Source organism: Haematobia irritans, chromosome 3 (assembly GCF_050003625.1).
Source record: "Haematobia irritans isolate KBUSLIRL chromosome 3, ASM5000362v1, whole genome shotgun sequence".
NCBI classification, from domain to species: Eukaryota; Metazoa; Arthropoda; class Insecta; order Diptera; family Muscidae; genus Haematobia; species Haematobia irritans.
The window spans coordinates 160315526-160339972 of NC_134399.1; the positions used below are offsets into that span (position 1 = coordinate 160315526).

General features: G+C 27.3%; 1 protein-coding gene across 1 annotated transcript in view; it reads right to left on the bottom strand.

The window, feature by feature from the left end:
- Window positions 1-21677, bottom strand: part of Myc (bHLH transcription factor Myc) — a 93289-nt gene extending 71612 nt beyond the window's left edge. The window contains exon 1 of the mRNA XM_075302485.1: window positions 21626-21677. The gene's annotated coding sequence lies outside the window, so the exon portion shown is untranslated. The remainder of the gene's footprint in view (window positions 1-21625) is intronic.
- Between the last annotated feature and the right edge of the window lie 2770 nt (window positions 21678-24447).

Genomic DNA, 24447 nt, shown 5'->3' on the forward strand with positions numbered 1-24447 from the left:
GCCCGTCTTGCATACACAAGGTCGTGGGTTCGATTCCTGCTTCGACCGAACACCAAAAAGTTTTTCAGCGGTGGATTATCCCACCTCAGTAATGCTGGTGACATTTCTGAGGGTTTAAAAGCTTCTCTAACTGGTTTAACTGCAATTTGGACCGCCGTTCGGACTCGGCTATTGAGCTTAACATGGGATCGGGCAGCACTCAGTGATAAGAGAGAAGTTCACCAATGTGGTACCACAATGGACTGAATAGTCTCAGTGAGCCTGATACATCGGGCTGCCACCTAACCTAACCTAGGTTAGATTAGGTTAAAGTGGCAGCCCGATTAAGATTCAGGCTCACTTAGACTATTCAGTCCATTGTGATACCACATTAACTAAAAGTACCTATTACACATGGGCACTTCTTGTTTTAACCGCTGAACCTTCTCGATTATTTTCTTCTGTTGAACCAACCAGATTGTTCCAAAAAAATTAGCAGACTGCTTAAGTTAACGTTTTCCAGGTCCGCCAGTAATCTGAAGCTATATGCCCCTAAAATTTGCTTACGCCTTACACAAAATGCAGGACACTCACACAAGAGGTGTTTTATTGATTACTTTTCCTCCGCATCATGACAGCTCATACAATAGTCATTATACCCTAACCTAACATCAGAACTTACTAAATTATATGCAGTTTTTAATTGAATAAATCAAAAAAATTAAGAGTGGAGGTGAGGTCCAATTAAATAACTGATTGTCTAAATTAAAAAAGTAATTAAATTAGAAATTTTTAATTGAAATGTTCTCAATCACCAAAGTCAATTAACAAATTATTTGATACAGGTAATTTTTGTGACTGATTTTTGTTTCAATTCAAAATTTTGTTGAAACGACTAATTGAATATTTTTGTAAAAATCAATTAAATTTTTAATTAGAAAAAATTGAAAATATTTTATTCTATGTAGAATTGGAACTGCTTATCCACGTATTGTCCTAACCATCTAATGCCCCAATTTTTTTTTGTCATTTGATTAAATATTCAATGTTAACGACACAAAAGCAAGAAAACTAATAAAGAAAAATTTATACGGTAAAATTCAGTATATGCTGCAAAGTCTCTTGAACAAATTCAACACTTAGTTTATTTTACTCATTTTTGTTGTCTTAAGGTGTGTTGTACTAAAAGCTTCCTTATTTAATGAAGCACGCCTAAAGGCGGGATTGGGCATTAGAGGGTTAATATGGCGCCGTGCATTTTCCATATAAATGCCATATAAATAAAGTCGCTTGCTATAATAAGGAGTAGGGATTATAATCAAAGAGGCAAAATTTTTGACTTTTATTAAACTTGAAAAATCGACTTGATAATTTAAAAAAGTCGAGTTTCATCATAGAAACACATTCAAGTTTATAAAAGTAAACTTTTCTCTTTTCGACATTTTTTTCTTAAAGTGGGTACTATGTTTGATATTTCGACCAGAACTCTAAAATGTAAAAAAATATATAACGTTGAACATATTTTTAAAAATATTGATTAGTATTATTCCAAAAACAAATTTTTTTTGAAGTAAAGAAAAGATAAAATTTACTCTTTTAGAAAATATAAGAGGGAATTTCGTTTGTCTAAAATTTTGTCCCTGAGGAAAGTATTTTTTTCTTTGGGTGTAATAATACAATATGTCTATCAAATTAAAAAGCAGGCAAAAGTAAATAGTTCAATGTATAAAACTATTAAATCAAAATAATTAAAAAAAAACTGTTTATAAAGTAGAAATAATAGAAATAAAAAAGGAAACAAAAATTAAAGTTCAGTAAATATATACATTATTCGCCAAATTTCTAGGCTTGGAATTATGAGACCAATAATTTAATGAAAATTTAAAATGCTTTCAGCTGCTAAGTTAAAATATGATTTCTCAATTTTGTTTTAAATTGTGTCATATATTAAAAATGCTACTGCATACTTGCTTGTATTTGGGAACTTTGGTTGACTTTTTTCTCAAAATTCATGCCAGAATTGTTCCGAATTTGGTTAAGAATTGCTCCTCTTTATAAGGTCTACGATATTTTTTACCCCCAAATAAATGTTACCCCTAAAAATCCCCCTAAACGTGATAAAAACCCCTAAATTTGGGGGGAAACCCCCATCCAGGCAACACTGCCTACGTATGGCAATTAATGTTTACACGTAAAAAGTAAACATTGTTATATGCGTTTGTTTTTTTGCTTTTTTTATGAGAACTTCTCATATCCATCACATACTGTAGCTGGTTTGTTATCCTAACACCAATAAAAATCCTACACACATCGTCTGTAATAGTTTCTGTTGGTAATTTGCGTACAAAAAAGTACCAAAATTTACCATCACTGCCAAATACTAAAGTGATTTGAGAACGATAAGAAATGCACTCACTCAATATTCTCTGTTTATTTACATTTTTCAACTCACACAAACACACTCATATACACCACCCGTACCGTTAATAGCAGTGTTGCCAACTCCCCAAGGCCAAAAAGCACCAAAAATATATTATGAATTCTAACATACCACCTTCCACCACAAAATCGAAAATTAAATGCTCTACTAAAAAAAAAAAAAAAAAACTTCCAAAGATGTTTTATAGAACTTTTGTGAATTGAATTTTAAGAAGTTAAGGTGGGTATTGAGATCGAGTTTAGCTGCTAAAATAGTCATTTTTTCACAATTACAACTTCTTTAATAATTCATTTTAAGGAATACAAACTTTGTGAAAATTTGCTTTTGGCTATTCCCCATCAAGTTATAATAAAATTTGCAGCAAATATGCATAATTTTATGCCTTTTTTACTGATATAGTTTTCACTTTAGCGGCAAAACTCGAACTTAGTACTCACCATTATGAACCGCTATTCAAGTATACACTTTGATTGGTTTTAATGCTTTCGTCCAATTCATTTTGATCAGTGATGTTTTTCAACTTTCAAAATATTAATATATGGAAGGAGTCTATTGCTTATTTCAGTTGTGCGTGCTTTTGTGAATTTAATACAAACTTGTTTAATGACATCTTTACCAAATTCAAAAATTCGATACTCATCGCTGGACTTTCCTACAGAATACCCTAAATAACAATATTAATTAAAAAATAATCAATACCAACTTCATAACAATCAAATTCTATATTTGGCAATAAATTTGAGTTTCTTCGGCTCTTGAAAGTCTAATCAAAATTTTTGTATCAATTAAACTTAATACTGTTCAAAATAAAAAAAGCACCAAAAGCACTAAATGAAAATGCCAGAAAGCACCAAGTTGGTGCTTTTTTTGAAAAGGCACCAAAAAGGCAATTTGGTGCTTTTTAGAAATCAAAAAGCACTAAATTTGGTGCTAAAAGCACCAAATTGGCAACACTGGTTAATAGCTCGTATATCTCACAGAGTAAGCAAATTCTTTGCTTTGCTAACAAACGTACAGTGTGCGACGATATGTTGTAGAATCTCTCTCTTCCAAAGAGAATAAATACAGAGCATGAAGTAGACATTGAGTGTAAACCACAATATTAAATGAGTAACCTAACCGGCAATAGCAGCCAACAATTCTAATTGGAATTAGTAGCTAGCAAATCCATATACTACAGTATTATGGTAAAAAGCTTTTTCTGTGCTCTGATGAAATTAAAACGTAGGCCTAATATAAGTTTGATTGAAAAAAACCATCTAACGAAATTCTTTTGAAAAAATTGCAATATTTAATGAAATTTTTTAGTATTGTTGGAAATATTAAAGGAAAAAGCTTTTCTATAGTAATCGCAACTACTACTACTGCGGACAGAAATTTTGCAAACATGATTTTTGTTTCAATGTTTTGATTATTTGCGTTATCTGCCCCCAGATAGGGAAGAGGAATAAACATAGACAGCACACAAATATACAAACCTACCTCTTGCGCCTACGTAAATAGTATTGAGTGCATGTGAATTACGACTTACCCTAGGTCAATTGCGGAGGCTTTGCCATAAATGAGTGGTGGTTTAGTAGTACTCTTCTAAAGACAAATGCTGGCGCCGTTTGTAATTGTGACCACTGAGTATTAAGTGGGGGGAAATGTGCAAATTGCTTAATGATTTGTTTACAATTTGTTTTTGTTTTTTTGCATTTTTTCCGGTATTATTTGAATTTTGTAGCTTTGGTTTTTTTATATAAGAAAAAATCCCATGAATATTACAATCTGTTTTCTTGTAATGTCATTGTTTTGTTACGTTCAAGAAATTAGTATTTACCTTTGTACATATACAGCAGGGTTTCCCAATCACGGTTACCACTCGTGCCAAAAATAATCTACCAACATTTAAAGACAATTTTACCAAAATTGATCAAAATTTTATTTCTATGGAAAATATTCTCAAAATTTTATTTCTATAGAAAATTAAAAAAAAAAATCTATAGAAAATTTTATTTCTATAGAAAATTTTCTCAAAATTATATTTCTATAGAGAATTTTGTCAAAATTATATTTCTATAGAAAATTTTGTCAAATTTTATTTCTATAGAAAATTTCTATGAAAATTTTATTTCTATAGAAAATTTCTATGAAAATGTTATTTCTATAGAAAATTTTGTCAAAATGTTATTACTATAAATTTCGATGTTTTTTTTTTGGATTTTTTTTTGCCTGGTAATTATGGATATTAATTTATGGATACAAAATAAATAAAAATGGAAGTATTTAGAAACCAAAAAATTTAATTTATTTATTTATTCAAGAAATAAAATTATGCGATCTATTAATATGAAGGCATTTTTAAAAATAGTCCGATAATGGTAGATTATATAATCTTTGGAATGTTGGCAAAATTTTCTATAGAAGTAAAATTTTCTGTAAAAATAAATAAAATTTTGAGAAAATTTTTTATAGAAATAAAATTTGGACAAAATTTTCTATAGAAATAAAATGTTGACAACATTTTCCTTGGAAATAAAATTTTGACAAAATTTTCTATAGAAATAAAATTTTGAAAAAAATTGCTATAGAAATAAAATTTTGAGAAAAAAAACTATAGAAATGAAATTTTGATAACATTTTCTTTAGAAATAAAATTTTGATAAAATTTTCTATAGAAATAAAACTTTGAGAAAATTTTCTATAGAAATAAAATTTTGACAAAATTGTCTATAGAAATAAAATTATGACAAATTTTTCTATAGATACAAAATTTTGACTAAATTTTCTACAGAAATAAAATTTAGACCAAATTTTCTATAGACACAAAATTTTGGTAAAATTTTCTATAGAAGTAAAATTAAAAAAAAAATCTATAGAAATTAAATTTTGACAAAATTTTCTATAGAAATAAAATTTAAAAAAAAATGTCTATAGAAATAAAATTTTGAAAAAAATTTCTATAGAAATGAAATTTTGATAACATTTTCTTTAGAAATAAAATTTTGATAACATTTTCTATAGAAATAAAATTTTGAGAAAATTTTCTATAGAAATAAAGTTTTGACAAAATTTTCTATAGAAATAAAATTATGACAAATTTTCTATAGACACAAAAATTTGACAAAATTTTCTACAGAAATAAAATTTAGACCAAATTTTTCTATGGAAAAAAAATTCATAGAAATTTTATATAGAAATAACATTTTCCATGGAAATAAAAATTTCATAGAAATTTTATATAAAAATAACATTTTGATTTGATTTGATTTTCTATAGAAATAAAATTGTGACAAAATATTGTATAGAAATAAAATTTTGAAAAATTTTCTATAGAAATACAATTTTGACAAAATTTTCTACAGAAATAAAATTTAGATCAAATATTTCTGTGGAAATAAAATTTTCATAGAAATTTTATATAGAAATAACATTTTCCATGGAAATAAGATTTTCATAATCAATAAAACACCTCACACAAGAGGTGTTTTATTGATTACTTTTCCTCCGCATCATGACAGCTCATACAATAGTCATTATACCCTAACCTAACATCAGAACTTACTAAATTATATGCAGTTTTTAATTGAATAAATCAAAAAAATTAAGAGTGGAGGTGAGGTCCAATTAAATAACTGATTGTCTAAATTAAAAAAGTAATTAAATTAGAAATTTTTAATTGAAATGTTCTCAATCACCAAAGTCAATTAACAAATTATTTGATACAGGTAATTTTTGTGACTGATTTTTGTTTCAATTCAAAATTTTGTTGAAACGACTAATTGAATATTTTTGTAAAAATCAATTAAATTTTTAATTAGAAAAAATTGAAAATATTTTTTTCTATGTAGAATTGGAACTGCTTATCCACGTATTGTCCTAACCATCTAATGCCCCAATTTTTTTTTGTCATTTGATTAAATATTCAATGTTAACGACACAAAAGCAAGAAAACTAATAAAGAAAAATTTATACGGTAAAATTCAGTATATGCTGCAAAGTCTCTTGAACAAATTCAACACTTAGTTTATTTTACTCATTTTTGTTGTCTTAAGGTGTGTTGTACTAAAAGCTTCCTTATTTAATGAAGCACGCCTAAAGGCGGGATTGGGCATTAGAGGGTTAATATGGCGCCGTGCATTTTCCATATAAATGCCATATAAATAAAGTCGCTTGCTATAATAAGGAGTAGGGATTATAATCAAAGAGGCAAAATTTTTGACTTTTATTAAACTTGAAAAATCGACTTGATAATTTAAAAAAGTCGAGTTTCATCATAGAAACACATTCAAGTTTATAAAAGTAAACTTTTCTCTTTTCGACATTTTTTTCTTAAAGTGGGTACTATGTTTGATATTTCGACCAGAACTCTAAAATGTAAAAAAATATATAACGTTGAACATATTTTTAAAAATATTGATTAGTATTATTCCAAAAACAAATTTTTTTTGAAGTAAAGAAAAGATAAAATTTACTCTTTTAGAAAATATAAGAGGGAATTTCGTTTGTCTAAAATTTTGTCCCTGAGGAAAGTATTTTTTTCTTTGGGTGTAATAATACAATATGTCTATCAAATTAAAAAGCAGGCAAAAGTAAATAGTTCAATGTATAAAACTATTAAATCAAAATAATTAAAAAAAAACTGTTTATAAAGTAGAAATAATAGAAATAAAAAAGGAAACAAAAATTAAAGTTCAGTAAATATATACATTATTCGCCAAATTTCTAGGCTTGGAATTATGAGACCAATAATTTAATGAAAATTTAAAATGCTTTCAGCTGCTAAGTTAAAATATGATTTCTCAATTTTGTTTTAAATTGTGTCATATATTAAAAATGCTACTGCATACTTGCTTGTATTTGGGAACTTTGGTTGACTTTTTTCTCAAAATTCATGCCAGAATTGTTCCGAATTTGGTTAAGAATTGCTCCTCTTTATAAGGTCTACGATATTTTTTACCCCCAAATAAATGTTACCCCTAAAAATCCCCCTAAACGTGATAAAAACCCCTAAATTTGGGGGGAAACCCCCATCCAGGCAACACTGCCTACGTATGGCAATTAATGTTTACACGTAAAAAGTAAACATTGTTATATGCGTTTGTTTTTTTGCTTTTTTTATGAGAACTTCTCATATCCATCACATACTGTAGCTGGTTTGTTATCCTAACACCAATAAAAATCCTACACACATCGTCTGTAATAGTTTCTGTTGGTAATTTGCGTACAAAAAAGTACCAAAATTTACCATCACTGCCAAATACTAAAGTGATTTGAGAACGATAAGAAATGCACTCACTCAATATTCTCTGTTTATTTACATTTTTCAACTCACACAAACACACTCATATACACCACCCGTACCGTTAATAGCTCGTATATCTCACAGAGTAAGCAAATTCTTTGCTTTGCTAACAAACGTACAGTGTGCGACGATATGTTGTAGAATCTCTCTCTTCCAAAGAGAATAAATACAGAGCATGAAGTAGACATTGAGTGTAAACCACAATATTAAATGAGTAACCTAACCGGCAATAGCAGCCAACAATTCTAATTGGAATTAGTAGCTAGCAAATCCATATACTACAGTATTATGGTAAAAAGCTTTTTCTGTGCTCTGATGAAATTAAAACGTAGGCCTAATATAAGTTTGATTGAAAAAAACCATCTAACGAAATTCTTTTGAAAAAATTGCAATATTTAATGAAATTTTTTAGTATTGTTGGAAATATTAAAGGAAAAAGCTTTTCTATAGTAATCGCAACTACTACTACTGCGGACAGAAATTTTGCAAACATGATTTTTGTTTCAATGTTTTGATTATTTGCGTTATCTGCCCCCAGATAGGGAAGAGGAATAAACATAGACAGCACACAAATATACAAACCTACCTCTTGCGCCTACGTAAATAGTATTGAGTGCATGTGAATTACGACTTACCCTAGGTCAATTGCGGAGGCTTTGCCATAAATGAGTGGTGGTTTAGTAGTACTCTTCTAAAGACAAATGCTGGCGCCGTTTGTAATTGTGACCACTGAGTATTAAGTGGGGGGAAATGTGCAAATTGCTTAATGATTTGTTTACAATTTGTTTTTGTTTTTTTGCATTTTTTCCGGTATTATTTGAATTTTGTAGCTTTGGTTTTTTTATATAAGAAAAAATCCCATGAATATTACAATCTGTTTTCTTGTAATGTCATTGTTTTGTTACGTTCAAGAAATTAGTATTTACCTTTGTACATATACAGCAGGGTTTCCCAATCACGGTTACCACTCGTGCCAAAAATAATCTACCAACATTTAAAGACAATTTTACCAAAATTGATCAAAATTTTATTTCTATGGAAAATATTCTCAAAATTTTATTTCTATAGAAAATTAAAAAAAAAAATCTATAGAAAATTTTATTTCTATAGAAAATTTTCTCAAAATTATATTTCTATAGAGAATTTTGTCAAAATTATATTTCTATAGAAAATTTTGTCAAATTTTATTTCTATAGAAAATTTCTATGAAAATTTTATTTCTATAGAAAATTTCTATGAAAATGTTATTTCTATAGAAAATTTTGTCAAAATGTTATTACTATAAATTTCGATGTTTTTTTTTTGGATTTTTTTTTGCCTGGTAATTATGGATATTAATTTATGGATACAAAATAAATAAAAATGGAAGTATTTAGAAACCAAAAAATTTAATTTATTTATTTATTCAAGAAATAAAATTATGCGATCTATTAATATGAAGGCATTTTTAAAAATAGTCCGATAATGGTAGATTATATAATCTTTGGAATGTTGGCAAAATTTTCTATAGAAGTAAAATTTTCTGTAAAAATAAATAAAATTTTGAGAAAATTTTTTATAGAAATAAAATTTGGACAAAATTTTCTATAGAAATAAAATGTTGACAACATTTTCCTTGGAAATAAAATTTTGACAAAATTTTCTATAGAAATAAAATTTTGAAAAAAATTGCTATAGAAATAAAATTTTGAGAAAAAAAACTATAGAAATGAAATTTTGATAACATTTTCTTTAGAAATAAAATTTTGATAAAATTTTCTATAGAAATAAAACTTTGAGAAAATTTTCTATAGAAATAAAATTTTGACAAAATTGTCTATAGAAATAAAATTATGACAAATTTTTCTATAGATACAAAATTTTGACTAAATTTTCTACAGAAATAAAATTTAGACCAAATTTTCTATAGACACAAAATTTTGGTAAAATTTTCTATAGAAGTAAAATTAAAAAAAAAATCTATAGAAATTAAATTTTGACAAAATTTTCTATAGAAATAAAATTTAAAAAAAAATGTCTATAGAAATAAAATTTTGAAAAAAATTTCTATAGAAATGAAATTTTGATAACATTTTCTTTAGAAATAAAATTTTGATAACATTTTCTATAGAAATAAAATTTTGAGAAAATTTTCTATAGAAATAAAGTTTTGACAAAATTTTCTATAGAAATAAAATTATGACAAATTTTCTATAGACACAAAAATTTGACAAAATTTTCTACAGAAATAAAATTTAGACCAAATTTTTCTATGGAAAAAAAATTCATAGAAATTTTATATAGAAATAACATTTTCCATGGAAATAAAAATTTCGTAGAAATTTTATATAAAAATAACATTTTGATTTGATTTGATTTTCTATAGAAATAAAATTGTGACAAAATATTGTATAGAAATAAAATTTTGAAAAATTTTCTATTGAAATACAATTTTGACAAAATTTTCTACAGAAATAAAATTTAGATCAAATATTTCTGTGGAAATAAAATTTTCATAGAAATTTTATATAGAAATAACATTTTCCATGGAAATAAGATTTTCATAATCAATAAAACACCTCACACAAGAGGTGTTTTATTGATTACTTTTCCTCCGCATCATGACAGCTCATACAATAGTCATTATACCCTAACCTAACATCAGAACTTACTAAATTATATGCAGTTTTTAATTGAATAAATCAAAAAAATTAAGAGTGGAGGTGAGGTCCAATTAAATAACTGATTGTCTAAATTAAAAAAGTAATTAAATTAGAAATTTTTAATTGAAATGTTCTCAATCACCAAAGTCAATTAACAAATTATTTGATACAGGTAATTTTTGTGACTGATTTTTGTTTCAATTCAAAATTTTGTTGAAACGACTAATTGAATATTTTTGTAAAAATCAATTAAATTTTTAATTAGAAAAAATTGAAAATATTTTTTTCTATGTAGAATTGGAACTGCTTATCCACGTATTGTCCTAACCATCTAATGCCCCAATTTTTTTTTGTCATTTGATTAAATATTCAATGTTAACGACACAAAAGCAAGAAAACTAATAAAGAAAAATTTATACGGTAAAATTCAGTATATGCTGCAAAGTCTCTTGAACAAATTCAACACTTAGTTTATTTTACTCATTTTTGTTGTCTTAAGGTGTGTTGTACTAAAAGCTTCCTTATTTAATGAAGCACGCCTAAAGGCGGGATTGGGCATTAGAGGGTTAATATGGCGCCGTGCATTTTCCATATAAATGCCATATAAATAAAGTCGCTTGCTATAATAAGGAGTAGGGATTATAATCAAAGAGGCAAAATTTTTGACTTTTATTAAACTTGAAAAATCGACTTGATAATTTAAAAAAGTCGAGTTTCATCATAGAAACACATTCAAGTTTATAAAAGTAAACTTTTCTCTTTTCGACATTTTTTTCTTAAAGTGGGTACTATGTTTGATATTTCGACCAGAACTCTAAAATGTAAAAAAATATATAACGTTGAACATATTTTTAAAAATATTGATTAGTATTATTCCAAAAACAAATTTTTTTTGAAGTAAAGAAAAGATAAAATTTACTCTTTTAGAAAATATAAGAGGGAATTTCGTTTGTCTAAAATTTTGTCCCTGAGGAAAGTATTTTTTTCTTTGGGTGTAATAATACAATATGTCTATCAAATTAAAAAGCAGGCAAAAGTAAATAGTTTAATGTATAAAACTATTAAATCAAAATAATTAAAAAAAAACTGTTTATAAAGTAGAAATAATAGAAATAAAAAAGGAAACAAAAATTAAAGTTCAGTAAATATATACATTATTCGCCAAATTTCTAGGCTTGGAATTATGAGACCAATAATTTAATGAAAATTTAAAATGCTTTCAGCTGCTAAGTTAAAATATGATTTCTCAATTTTGTTTTAAATTGTGTCATATATTAAAAATGCTACTGCATACTTGCTTGTATTTGGGAACTTTGGTTGACTTTTTTCTCAAAATTCATGCCAGAATTGTTCCGAATTTGGTTAAGAATTGCTCCTCTTTATAAGGTCTACGATATTTTTTACCCCCAAATAAATGTTACCCCTAAAAATCCCCCTAAACGTGATAAAAACCCCTAAATTTGGGGGGAAACCCCCATCCAGGCAACACTGCCTACGTATGGCAATTAATGTTTACACGTAAAAAGTAAACATTGTTATATGCGTTTGTTTTTTTGCTTTTTTTATGAGAACTTCTCATATCCATCACATACTGTAGCTGGTTTGTTATCCTAACACCAATAAAAATCCTACACACATCGTCTGTAATAGTTTCTGTTGGTAATTTGCGTACAAAAAAGTACCAAAATTTACCATCACTGCCAAATACTAAAGTGATTTGAGAACGATAAGAAATGCACTCACTCAATATTCTCTGTTTATTTACATTTTTCAACTCACACAAACACACTCATATACACCACCCGTACCGTTAATAGCTCGTATATCTCACAGAGTAAGCAAATTCTTTGCTTTGCTAACAAACGTACAGTGTGCGACGATATGTTGTAGAATCTCTCTCTTCCAAAGAGAATAAATACAGAGCATGAAGTAGACATTGAGTGTAAACCACAATATTAAATGAGTAACCTAACCGGCAATAGCAGCCAACAATTCTAATTGGAATTAGTAGCTAGCAAATCCATATACTACAGTATTATGGTAAAAAGCTTTTTCTGTGCTCTGATGAAATTAAAACGTAGGCCTAATATAAGTTTGATTGAAAAAAACCATCTAACGAAATTCTTTTGAAAAAATTGCAATATTTAATGAAATTTTTTAGTATTGTTGGAAATATTAAAGGAAAAAGCTTTTCTATAGTAATCGCAACTACTACTACTGCGGACAGAAATTTTGCAAACATGATTTTTGTTTCAATGTTTTGATTATTTGCGTTATCTGCCCCCAGATAGGGAAGAGGAATAAACATAGACAGCACACAAATATACAAACCTACCTCTTGCGCCTACGTAAATAGTATTGAGTGCATGTGAATTACGACTTACCCTAGGTCAATTGCGGAGGCTTTGCCATAAATGAGTGGTGGTTTAGTAGTACTCTTCTAAAGACAAATGCTGGCGCCGTTTGTAATTGTGACCACTGAGTATTAAGTGGGGGGAAATGTGCAAATTGCTTAATGATTTGTTTACAATTTGTTTTTGTTTTTTTGCATTTTTTCCGGTATTATTTGAATTTTGTAGCTTTGGTTTTTTTATATAAGAAAAAATCCCATGAATATTACAATCTGTTTTCTTGTAATGTCATTGTTTTGTTACGTTCAAGAAATTAGTATTTACCTTTGTACATATACAGCAGGGTTTCCCAATCACGGTTACCACTCGTGCCAAAAATAATCTACCAACATTTAAAGACAATTTTACCAAAATTGATCAAAATTTTATTTCTATGGAAAATATTCTCAAAATTTTATTTCTATAGAAAATTAAAAAAAAAAATCTATAGAAAATTTTATTTCTATAGAAAATTTTCTCAAAATTATATTTCTATAGAGAATTTTGTCAAAATTATATTTCTATAGAAAATTTTGTCAAATTTTATTTCTATAGAAAATTTCTATGAAAATTTTATTTCTATAGAAAATTTCTATGAAAATGTTATTTCTATAGAAAATTTTGTCAAAATGTTATTACTATAAATTTCGATGTTTTTTTTTTGGATTTTTTTTTGCCTGGTAATTATGGATATTAATTTATGGATACAAAATAAATAAAAATGGAAGTATTTAGAAACCAAAAAATTTAATTTATTTATTTATTCAAGAAATAAAATTATGCGATCTATTAATATGAAGGCATTTTTAAAAATAGTCCGATAATGGTAGATTATATAATCTTTGGAATGTTGGCAAAATTTTCTATAGAAGTAAAATTTTCTGTAAAAATAAATAAAATTTTGAGAAAATTTTTTATAGAAATAAAATTTGGACAAAATTTTCTATAGAAATAAAATGTTGACAACATTTTCCTTGGAAATAAAATTTTGACAAAATTTTCTATAGAAATAAAATTTTGAAAAAAATTGCTATAGAAATAAAATTTTGAGAAAAAAAACTATAGAAATGAAATTTTGATAACATTTTCTTTAGAAATAAAATTTTGATAAAATTTTCTATAGAAATAAAACTTTGAGAAAATTTTCTATAGAAATAAAATTTTGACAAAATTGTCTATAGAAATAAAATTATGACAAATTTTTCTATAGATACAAAATTTTGACTAAATTTTCTACAGAAATAAAATTTAGACCAAATTTTCTATAGACACAAAATTTTGGTAAAATTTTCTATAGAAGTAAAATTAAAAAAAAAAATCTATAGAAATTAAATTTTGACAAAATTTTCTATAGAAATAAAATTTAAAAAAAAATGTCTATAGAAATAAAATTTTGAAAAAAATTTCTATAGAAATGAAATTTTGATAACATTTTCTTTAGAAATAAAATTTTGATAACATTTTCTATAGAAATAAAATTTTGAGAAAATTTTCTATAGAAATAAAGTTTTGACAAAATTTTCTATAGAAATAAAATTATGACAAATTTTCTATAGACACAAAAATTTGACAAAATTTTCTACAGAAATAAAATTTAGACCAAATTTTTCTATGGAAAAAAAATTCATAGAAATTTTATATAGAAATAACATTTTCCATGGAAATAAAAATTTCATAGAAATTTTATATAAAAATAACATTTTGATTTGATTTGATTTTCTATAGAAATAAAATTGTGACAAAATATTGTATAGAAATAAAATTTTGAAAAATTTTCTATAGAAATACAATTTTGACAAAATTTTCTACAGAAATAAAATTTAGATCAAATATTTCTGTGGAAATAAAATTTTCATAGAAATTTTATATAGAAATAACATTTTCCATGGAAATAAGATTTTCATAGAAATTTTCTATAGAAATAAAATATTCACAAAATTTCTATAGAAATGAAATGTTGACAAAATTTTGTATAGAAATAAAATTTTGAAAAAAATTTTATAGAAATAAAATTTTGACAAAATATTCTATAGAAATAAAATGTTGAAGTATTTTTTTTTTGGTTTCTAAATACTTCCATTTTTATTTCTCGAGCATATACATGATACATAAGATAAAAATTCGATGAATCTTTATACCCATAAATTAATATCCATAATTACCCAGAAATAAAATTTTGACAAAATTTTCTATAGAAATTAAATTTTGACAAAATTTTCTATAGAAATTAAATTTTGACAAAATTTTTCATAGAAAAAATGTTCAAAATTTTTTCTATAGAAATAAAATTTTATATGGTAAACTTTTTGGCACGAGCAGTGTTGCCAGTATTGGGGATTTTTCCCCAAATCGGGGATATTTTTTCATGGATGGGGACAAAATTTTTGAGTTGGGGACTAGGGGAGTCGGTTCAGTATAATAAATAAGATTACGAATTATGCTTTATATGAAACTCTGTACATCCACATGCTTAAAACAGGTTTAAAGAAGTACAGAGAATTTCCAAATATATATAAAAAAACTATCCTCCTTTTTTTACTACAGTGAAATTATTTCGAAAGGACTCATCTCCGCACATCACTGATTTGGAAAATATATCCCATACGTGTAGAATAGTTATTATCGGGACAACAACGCCTTTTGATCGATTTCTTGACTATAGAACTACGTTTTGATTCATAAATATACATGTTAACCGAACTCCCATTTTAATTTCTCGAAAATTTAGAAGATTATTTGCGTAAGAAAAAAATCGATGACTTTATACCAATACTTAACTCTGATGAGGGCTTGTATCGGATGATATTGTGAGCACCGCTTCCTGGTTTTGTGTTTTGAAATCTTCATCTTTTTGTAACTCGAAAACTGGCATAACAAAAATTGCATATTTTTCCAATTTTTTATGGATTTTCTCTTTCTTTACTTTTTTCAAAAAACTTGATAAACATTTATTGGGGATCTTTGTGGGGAATTTTAAATTAAATTGGGTATTTTTGGGGATGAAAGCGTTCCATTTTGGGGACAAGAGCCCGGAAAATACTGACAACACTGACCACGAGTGGCATCAATGCTCTGGGGCCGTCCTTAGGCATTGCTGCCAAAAAACCCCATGTGTCTCCTTCTGGGTTTTGCAACCCTAAACACCAACTTAAAATACGCTGGTCCATAGGGTATAAAAACTTAACAGAAATTCGCTCCTCCCAAAAAAAATCCCCATGAACAGCTTCATTGACATCCAACTCTGTTGATGGACATGTTTGACAGGCAATCTGGTTGAATAATGTGTTTTGTTATTACTTTTGTGTTTATCAAATTTGTTGATGTTTAGAAAGAGATAGTAAACAAACAACGCAAAAACACAACGGCAACAACAACAGAGCAACAACTATCCAACTCAAAGCAAGGGCATGACAGAGAAACAACGTAAAAACTCAGAACTTTGAAATGCAATGCAGCAAAGCTGCTACAGCAATTGCACCACATGAGCCCCAAGATAAAAAAGCTCGAAAGAAAAAAAAAAAAAAAACAAACAACACCAACAGCTAAATATTGTGAGTTGTGAAATTCACGCGGGCTTTTTGTTAAAATTTCACAAAAATGCAAATCAAAACAAAAAAGCAAAAATCACTGTGACATGCAAATTTGTATTTTTGGCATTTAAACGTTTTTTTATTTGTTACCTCAATTGCTAAAGTGTTGTGATGGTGCGGGAGATGGTAGTACTGGGGGCGGTTTTTTTTTGGGAGTTGACAATTCTTTGATGGTATTTTGCTCGAATTGCAGTTTTTTTCGAAATTCTGTTTACTAGGCCAAAATGCATTAATGCAGAGGAGGGGGAAATACAAAAAAAAAAAACTGCAACAAAGGTAGTGTCGGCACAATGACATTCATGTGTAACTATCACCATATCAAATGGCAACAATGCATTTTCATTGGATGAGCCCTATGGATGGATTTTTGACTAAGTGGAAAATTTAAAACATTTTTATAACAATAGAGAGATAAATAACTCGTTTAGAAAAAAACAGAATTTTTTAAATCCTGCTAAATTAGCGAACTAATAGATTAGAATAAAGAATGGACATAAGTACACACAAGAAAAGGGTGAATCATCCAGGGCACTAAAGCCAATTTGACTCCACTTTACTGTGTACGTTAGTTAAATGAAGAAAAACAAGTATATACAGCAGTAAGTTCGGCCGGGCCGAATCTTAAATACCCACCACCATGAACCAGATATTAGGGTTTCCTTTGAAATTTCAGGAGGGCTAGAGGACTTGAGGACACTTCCCGAAGATAAATTTAAAGATTTCACCTATGAGGACTATATCAGATTCTGGATTTATAAGAACCATTTTTGCTTGAGTTTTAGAGGAATCATTAACATCTCTTGTAAGTGTGCAAGAAAAATATAAAATAACGTCTTGATTTGAAATCTTAAATCTGTAGAAGTAAAATCTGGAAATTTTACATTGAGTTTCAAACAATTTTCATGATCAGTATTTACAATTTCTGGCAAATCAGATAAAACCTACGGTTTCTAGAAACCCAAGGAGTTTAATCGGGAGATCGTTCTGATGGGGGCTATACTAAAATATGGACCGATACTCACCGCTTTCGGCACACCTCTTTATGACCCGAAAATACCTATAGATTTCCAATTTCAGGCAAATAGGATAAAAACTTCGGATTCTAGAAGCCCAAGAAGTAAAATCGGGAAATCGGTCTATATGGGGGCTATACAAAAATATGGACCGATACTCACCATTTTCGGCACACCTCTTTATGGTCCCAAAATACCTCTAGATTTCCAATTTCAGACAAATTGGATAAAAACTACGGTTTCTATAAACCCAAGACCCCAAATCGGGAGGTCGTTTTATATAGGGACCATAAGCGTAGGAAGGCCTCTGGGGAGGGGGCTTAGACCCCCCCAGAAAAATTTTAGCCCCCCCCAGAATTTTAAAACCTATTTACGATTTTACATTTTTCTAAAAATTAAACAAGTATATACACAGCAGAAAGTTCCGCTAAAGATTTTCATGCACAATCGAATTACTTTGGTTGTGGTAGCAGTTGCCGATGGCAATGTTTTTAATCTGGTATTTATAAAATAAATCTGTGGTTGAACTTTTGATTTAGTTGAATAACTAAAGCTCCTTTATTATTTTGTTTAGTCTGGTTTAGTCAATTTAATTTAAAAAATAGTAATTGATACTATTTGGGGGCTACACCAAAATATGGACCGATACTCACCATTCTCGGCACACCTCTTTATGGTCCTAAAATACCTCTAGATTTCCAATTTCAGACAAATTGGATAAAAACTACGGTTTCTATAAGCCCAAGACCCCAAATCGGGAGATCGCTCTATATGGGGGCTATACCAAAATATGGACGGATACTCACAATTTTTGGCACACGTATTTGTGGTCCTACAATACCTCTAGATTTCCAATTTCAGGTAAATTGAATAAAAACTGCGGTTTCTATAAGCCCAAGAAGTAAAATCGGGAGATCGGTCTATATGGGGGCTATACCAAAACATGGACCGACACTCACCATTTTTGGCACACCTCTTTATGGTCATAAAATACCTCTAGATTTTCAATTTCGCGCAAATTGGATGAAAACTACGGTTTCTATAAGCGAAAGACCCCAAATCGGGAGGTCGGTTTATATGGGGGCTATACCAAACCATGGACCGACACTCGCCATTTTTGGCACACCTCTTCAAGGTCCCAAAATACCTCTAGATTTTCAATTTCGCGCAAATTGGATGAAAACTACGGTTTCTATAAGCGAAAGACCCCAAATCGGGAGGTCGGTTTATATGGGGGTTATACCAAAACATGGCCCGATATAGCCCATCTTCGAACTTGACCTGCGCGCAGACAAACGACGATTCTGTGCCAAATTTCAGGACGATAGCTCCATTATTGAATGCTGTAGCGTGATTACAACAGACAGCCAGACAGACAGACAGACAGACAGACAGACGGACAGACGGACATGCTTATATCGTCTTAGAATTTCTCCCTGATCAAGAATATATATACTTTATATAGTCGGAAATCGATATTTCGATGCGTTACAAACGGAATGACAAACTTATTATACCCCGTCACCATTCTATGGTGGTGGGTATAAAAACGGGAACATTTTGTCCAAATTTTATTTCTATAGAAAATTATGTCAAAATTTTATTTCTATAGAAAATTTTGTTAAAATTGTATTTCTATAGAAAATTTTGCCAAAATTTTATTTCTATAGAAAATTTTTTCAACATTTTATTTCTATAGAAAATTTTGTCAAAATGTATATTTCTATAGAAAATTTTGTCAAAATGTTATTTCTATAGAAAATTTTGTCAAAATATTATTCCTGTAGATTTTTTTTAATTTTATTTCCAAAGAAAATTTTGTCAAAATTGTATTTCTATAGAAAGCTTTTATAAAAATTTTATTTCTATAGAAACTTTTTATTAACAAATTTTGTCAAAAATTTTATTTCTATAGAAAATTTTAATTCTAAAGAAATTTTGTTCAAAATTTTATTTCTGTAGAAAATTTTTGCAAAAATTTTATTTTTATAGAAAATTTTGTCAAAATTTTATTTTTATAGAAAATTTTGTTAAATTTTTATTTCTATAGAAAATTTTGTTAAAATTTTATTTCTATAGAAAATTGTGTCAACATTTTATTTCTATAGAAAATTTTGTCAAAATGTTATTTTTATAGAAAATTTTGTCAAAATTTTATTTCTATAGAAAATTTTGTCAAAGTTTTATATCTATAGAAAATTTTGTCAAAATTTTATATCTATAGAAAATTTTATCAAAATGTTATTTCTGTAGAAAATTTTGTCAAAATCTTATTTCTATAGAAAATTTTGTCAAAATTTTATTTCTATAGATAATTTTGTCAAAATCTTATTTCTATAGAAAATTTTGTCAAAATTTTATTTCTATAGATAATTTTGTCAAAATTTTATTTCTATAGAAAATTTTGTCAAATTTTTATATCTATAGATAATTTTGTCAATATTTTATTTCTATAGAACATTTTGTTAAAATTTCATTTCTATAGGAAATTTTGTCAACATTTTATTTCTATAGGAAATTTTGTCAAAATTTTATTTCTATAGGAAATTTTCATTAACAAATTTTGTCAAAATTTTATTTCTATAGATAACTTTATTTCTAAAGAAAATTTTGTGCAAAATTTTATTTCTGTAGAAAATTTTGTCAAAATCTTATTTCTATAAAAAATTATTTCTTTAGAAAATTTTGTCAAAATTTTATTTCTATAGAAAATTTTTTCAAAATTTTATATCTATAGAAAATTTTGTCAAAATTTTATATGTATAGAAAATTTTGTCAAAATTTTATATCTATAAAAAATTTTGTCAACATTTTATTTCTATAGAAAATTTTGTTAAAATTTTATTTCTATAAAAAAGTCTCTAAAATTTTATTTCTATAGAAAATTGTGTCAACATTTTATTTCTATAGAAAATTTTATCAAAATGCTATTTTTATAGAAAATTTTGTCAAAATTTTATATCTATAGAAAATTTTGTCAAAATTTTATATCTATAGAAAATTTTGTTAAATTTTATTCCTATAGAAAATTTTATCAAAATGTTATTTCTATAGAAAATTTTGTCAAAATCTTATTTCTATAGAAAATGTTGTCAAAATTTTATTTCTATAGATAATTTTGTCAAAATTTTATTTCTATAGAAAATTTTGTCAAAAATTTATATCTATAGAAAACTTTGTCAACATTTTATTTCTATAGAAAATTTTGTCAACATTTTATTTCTATAGAACATTTTCATTAACAAATTTTGTCAAAATTTTATTTCTATAGATAACTTTATATCTAATGAAAATTTTGTACAAAATCTTATCTCTATAGAAAATTGTGTAAAAATTTTATTTCCATAGAAAATTTTGTCAAAATTTTATTTCTATAGAAAATTTTGTCAACATTTTATTTCTATAGAAAATTTTCATTAACAAATTTTGTCAAAATTTTATTTCTATAGATAACTTTATTTCTAAAGAAAATTTTGTGCAAAATCTTATTTCTATAGATAATTGTGTCAAAATTTTATTTCCATAGAAAATTTTGTCAAAATTTTATTTCTATTGAAAATTGTGTAAACATTTTATTTCTATAGAAAATTTTGTCAAAATTGTATATCTATAGAAAATTTTGTCAACATTTTATTTAAATAGAAAATTTTGTTAAAATTTTATTACTATAGAAAATTTTGTTAAAATTTTATTTCTATAGTAAATTTTGTCAAAATTGTATTCCTATAGAAAATTTTGTAAAAATTTATTTCTATAGAAAATTTTGTCAAAATTGTATATCTATAGAAAATTTTGTCAACATTTTATTTCTATAGAAAATTTTGTTAAAATTTTATTTCTATAGAAAATTTCGTAAAAATTTTATTTCTATAGAAAATTTTCATTAACAAATTTTGTCAAAATCTTATTTCTATAGAAAATTTTATTTCTAAAGAAAATTTTGTTCAACATTTTATTTCTAAAGAAAATTGTGTTCAAAATTTTATCTCTGTAGAAAATTTTGTCAAAATCTTATTTCGGTAGAAAATTTTGTCAAAATCTTATTACTATAGAGAATTGTGTCAAAATTTTATTTCCGTAGAAAATTTTGTCAAAATTGTATTTCTATAGAAAATTTTGTCAATATTTTATTTCTATAGACAATTTTGTCAAAATTTTATTTCTATAGAAAATGTTGTTAATATATTATGTCTATAGAAAATGTTGTCAATATTTTATTTCTTTCAGTCCAATTTTCATATATACTTATTTTTAGAATTATTCGTGAAAATTATATTTACGTACCAGGAGTAGAGAGGTTAACACAGTGGTCATTACCAACTTGGTAATCTCATATCTGTAAATAAATATAAATACTGAACATTAAAAAATGATTGAAATTTATAATTCAACGGTTTAGTTCTGGTAAATTTTGTACGAGTGTTGATTTAATCGTTTTTAAGATTTGGAAAGTGTGACTTAATCATTATGGTTTTTGACTGCCTTAGATTTTTAATAAATATTTTGTTGTCTTGCGTGAAATATAATATTCAAATTATAAATAAAAACAAACAAAAAAATATGTAAACAATGCAGAAATTTGTTATTAATGCCAAGTTATTAAACTTGCCTACCTGCCACCACCTATATTGTATTGACCAAAAAAGAAAATAATGCGTTCTTTTATTTACCACATAAGAGTTTATAGTAATGGAAAGTTATTTGTTTTCTTGTACAGTAGAACCAAAGAAGCGTTATTGAAAAGATTTTCGACTTTTGGACAAGGAAAAAACATTATATCGGACAGGGTTGTGGAGTCGGAGTCGTAAAAATTTTGCTCGACTCCGACCCCGGATAAACTAAAATTTTTAGAACACTTCATATTTTTGTAACTAAACAAGTTGTTTTTTTCTATTGATAATTTTTTCAAAAATTTATTTCCATAGAAAATGTTGGCAACATTTTTATTGCTATAGAAATTTTGTCAAAATTTTATTTATATAAAAAATTTTGTCCAAATTTTATTTATATAGATATTTTGGTCAAAATTTTATTTCTATATAAAAGTTTGTCAAAAATTTCTTTCTGTAGAAAATTTTGCCAAAATTTTATTGCTATAGAAAAATTTGTCAAAATTTTATTTCTATAAAAAAGTTTGTCCAAATTTTATTTCTATAGATATTCTGGTCAAAATTTTATTTCTATAAACAAATATCCCAAAATTATCCCAAAATTTTATTTCTATAAAATATTTTCTCAAAATTTTATTTCTATAGCAAAATTTCTCAAAATTTGAAGAATTTGAGATTTTATGGAAATATAAACCTTTATAAAGCTCGAAACAAATTTAAAGGATTTGGAATAATTTTGGTCCACAATGTGTTGAAGGGTATAATACAATGAACCCCGACGGACTTTTAACTTTCTTTACTTGTATATAAATACATATAATGAAGACTGTTGGTATCTGCTCATAAAGGGTGATTCTTTTGAGGTTAGGATTTTCATGCATTAGTATTTGACAGATCACGTGGGATTTCAGACATGGTGTCAAAGAGAAAGATGCTCAGTATGCTTTGACATTTCATCATGAATAGACTTACTAACGAGCAACGCTTGCAAATCATTGAATTTTATTACCAAAATCAGTGTTCGGTTCGAAATGTGTTTCGCGCTTTACGTCCGATTTATGGTCTACATAATCGACCAAGTGAGCAAACAATTAATGCGATTGTGACCAAGTTTCGCACTCAGTTTACTTTATTGGACATTAAACCAACCACACGAATGCGTACAGTGCGTACAGAAGAGAATATTGCGTCTGTTTCTGAGAGTGTTGCTGAAGACCGTGAAATGTCGATTCGTCGCCGTTCGCAGCAATTGGGTTTGTGTTATTCGACCACATGGAAGATTTTACGCAAAGATCTTGGTGTAAAACCGTATAAAATACAGCTCGTGCAAGAACTGAAGCCGAACGATCTGCCACAACGTCGAATTTTCAGTGAATGGGCCCTAGAAAAGTTGGCAGAAAATCCGCTTTTTTATCGACAAATTTTGTTCAGCAATGAGGCTCATTTCTGGTTGAATGGCTACGTAAATAAGCAAAATTGCCGCATTTGGAGTGAAGAGCAACCAGAAGCCGTTCAAGAACTGCCCATGCATCCCGAAAAATGCACAGTTTGGTGTGGTTTGTACGCTGGTGGAATCATTGGACCGTATTTTTTCAAAGATGCTGTTGGACGCAACGTTACGGTGAATGGCGATCGCTATCGTTCGATGCTAACAAACTTTTTGTTGCCAAAAATGGAAGAACTGAACTTGGTTGACATGTGGTTTCAACAAGATGGCGCTACATGCCACACAGCTCGCGATTCTATGGCCATTTTGAGGGAAAACTTCGGAGAACAATTCATCTCAAGAAATGGACCGGTAAGTTGGCCACCAAGATCATGCGATTTGACGCCTTTAGACTATTTTTTGTGGGGCTACGTCAAGTCTAAAGTCTACAGAAATAAGCCAGCAACTATTCCAGCTTTGGAAGACAACATTTCCGAAGAAATTCGGGCTATTCCGGCCGAAATGCTCGAAAAAGTTGCCCAAAATTGGACTTTCCGAATGGACCACCTAAGACGCAGCCGCGGTCAACATTTAAATGAAATTATCTTCAAAAAGTAAATGTCATGGACCAATCTAACGTTTCAAATAAAGAACCGATGAGATTTTGCAAATTTTATGCGTTTTTTTTTAAAAAAAGTTATCAAGCTCTTAACAAATCACCCTTTATTATGATGTGTATTTATATCATTATTTTATTTATTTATAGGACCGACATTGCTTTAAATTTGAAATATAGAGTTCAATTGGCATCAAAAGTGAAATTAAGATCTTTTTTGCACACATAAATAAATACGATAATTTATATCAATCCATTTACGGTGGAACTACAAATTAGTGGTATTAATATGAGATTTAGTTATAAAGGGTGATACGGTCAAAATTTGGTCAAGGGAAAACGCGTGTAAATCGGTGAAATCGTTTATTTAAAAAATCAAATTAAATTTCTTTTTCAAGTTCAATTAGTATAAAATTCAGGAAAACTATTCAGTTAGGCTTTCGCTTTTCCAAAT